Source organism: Triticum dicoccoides, chromosome 5B (assembly GCF_002162155.2).
Source record: "Triticum dicoccoides isolate Atlit2015 ecotype Zavitan chromosome 5B, WEW_v2.0, whole genome shotgun sequence".
Taxonomy (NCBI): Eukaryota; Viridiplantae; Streptophyta; class Magnoliopsida; order Poales; family Poaceae; genus Triticum; species Triticum dicoccoides.
Genome location: NC_041389.1, coordinates 417,067,547 through 417,069,972, shown reverse-complemented (window position 1 = coordinate 417,069,972; position 2,426 = coordinate 417,067,547). Strand labels below are relative to the sequence as shown.

Genomic DNA, 2,426 nt, shown 5'->3' with positions numbered 1-2,426 from the left:
GCTAATAGCTAAGTGAATGACATATATAAATGAAACCGACATCAAGGGGAAACAGAGCAGCCAACGATTTACTCTGATGGTGCACAAAAGCCTAATAAAGAAGTATCTATGTAGATTGATTAGAAACAAGGGAAGGAACTCTCAAGTAGTCAATATTCCGTAGGAGGGTAATTTCAACAATTCAGCTGCGTCAATCGCCCTCGCGCCCTGAATCTTTAGTGAACCTTTCTCAATTTCTTATGTATAATCAGTAAGAGTATAGTTGTACATCCTATGTGCCAGTAATCTGCTCGACAATCCAGACATACAATCTGACACGCAAAGACAAGAACGACTATGAGTTACAAATTTGAAAGGAAAAACGAACGTTGTGGGACAGAAGGGCAGGAACATACCTTAACAAAATGGATCCATCTCAAGCAATGGAGCAACACGAATGCAACTAACCCTCACGTCTCTCCTGCAGCAGTAACAAAACTTTAGAGAGCTAAGCAAATGCAAAATAAAGACAACTTTTATTTGCTGAATGGGATATATGGAAAACAAAACATTTACACAAGCTGTACAAAGAAGAAGAGTGCATCAACCACTTCTCTTGCACAACCTAGAGCAGAATACACACTAATGCACAACAGTTCTCAAGATTAAGTAAGATAAACAAAGGCATCAAGAACTCAAGATGATATGATACTCATAAGGAGCTGAGATGCACCTGTGTCATGCCGATGGCCTATCCCTGTGATGATGTTGCTGTCGTTGCACATTGTATGGGCATCCTTTGCTGAAACCGTGGCTGCCATTGCCAAAATGCCCAACCTCACACCTGCCTGACAGAGGAGATCAAACCAACCTATAGCTCAACATGTAAAAACTGAAAATATAAAACAGGAAGGAGATGTGATGTTGTTGTCATTGCACATGGCATGGGCGTCCTTTCCTGAAACCGTAGCTGCCATTGCCAAAATGCCCAACCTCACACCTGCCTGACAGAAGAGATCAAACCAACCTATAGCTCAACATGTAAAAACTGAAAATATAAAACAGGAAGGAGATGTGGTGGCATACAGTGGGGAGGCAGAGGCCACCAGATCCTGCAGGATTCCAGAGAAAAGGAAGTTCACGTCACATATCACAGAACATAAACTTTCTTCATAATTCTTACGTTTTGATTTCCTTCAAACCGAATGAGCCCTAACAGAGGCATCTGACTGTATGACATCTGCCCTAACCTGTAGCGCCATGCCCGAGAGGAGGAGCGGCACCGCCGCTGCTGCACCTCGAGCGCCGGGGAATAGGCCTAGAAGAACGTGCCAGGAGAGAAGGCGGCGGCGCGAGAGGGGAGGCAGGATGGCGCGGAGGGGAAGAAGAGGGCGTGGGGCTATGATTTGAGACATTTATCCATCTATTGTTTTCCCATGACAAAAACAATGTTGTTAAACACTGGAAATAGTAGAATTTTGGAAGTCTGGCAATATAATACAATAAATGCCTATCCTGAAGTTAGAACTAAATAAAACCAGGGTTTAGAAGTGAATTTCATGGATAATTGTTCATGTCGCTTGAATCATAATTGAATCGATAATATGATTTTAGATGTCACATTATAATGCTAACTGGGATTGTAGTAGAAAAGGCAGGATAACAGTACTATACTCCACTCTTTTTCCTGTTGGGAAGAACCACCTCTCCTATCCCATTCTCTGACTTTTCATATAGATAACCATCAATTTTCTCTTTGTTCTTTCCATTTTATTTTAGTAGCTACTTCAATTCATATGATTAGCTTTGTTTCATTGATGGACCCTAAGGTTAATGCATGAACTTGCTAAAATGTTCATATTGACACAGTTACTACATTTAATTCAATAGTGGTGCTTCTGCATTAACATACGTACCTATGGTATGGATGACTGTTTACAAACCTGAGTCCTAATACATGGACGTTCCTATTATTAGAAAACATGGACTGCTACAACTCTAAGTTGAACTCACCATTTTTTTCTAGGAACTTAAATGCAAAAAAAAAACGCATAATTAAACTTTTAAGCAAAAAAATAATTTCTCATATCTATTGATAATCAATAAACACCACAAGAGCATCATGCATGAACATAAACGTGTCCAACTAAGAAGCCACATGTTAGAGGGCATCTTCACCCAAAGCAGATCAAACTAATTACCTCTAGATAGTTGGGTGAGGCAGAGGTGCTGGAGGGGCGGCGTGGGGCTCGAAGGGGTGCTCCTCCTCGAGTTGCGCGATGAGGGAGGCGATGTCGTGGTCCTCATAGCAGTACGGGCAGGCAAAATCGGGCTTCGCCGCGCTATCATCGCCGACCATGTCCAGCTCGTCCATCCCTGCCCGATCTGCGCATGCAAGAACCGGTAAATTAATCAATCAGCCACTAAACCCGGCGCAGAGCGATTCG

The 2,426-nt window shown here is 42.4% G+C and overlaps 1 long non-coding RNA gene across 1 annotated transcript; it reads right to left on the bottom strand.

Annotated features, from left to right (window-relative positions):
- Positions 1-721: 721 nt before the first annotated feature.
- LOC119306917 lies at positions 722-1,358 on the bottom strand. Its single transcript, XR_005149077.1, has 3 exons — positions 1,230-1,358; positions 1,066-1,091; positions 722-983 (listed from the first exon to the last, which is right to left on the bottom strand). It is a non-coding gene; the product is annotated as an uncharacterized LOC119306917 (long non-coding RNA).
- Between the last annotated feature and the right edge of the window lie 1,068 nt (positions 1,359-2,426).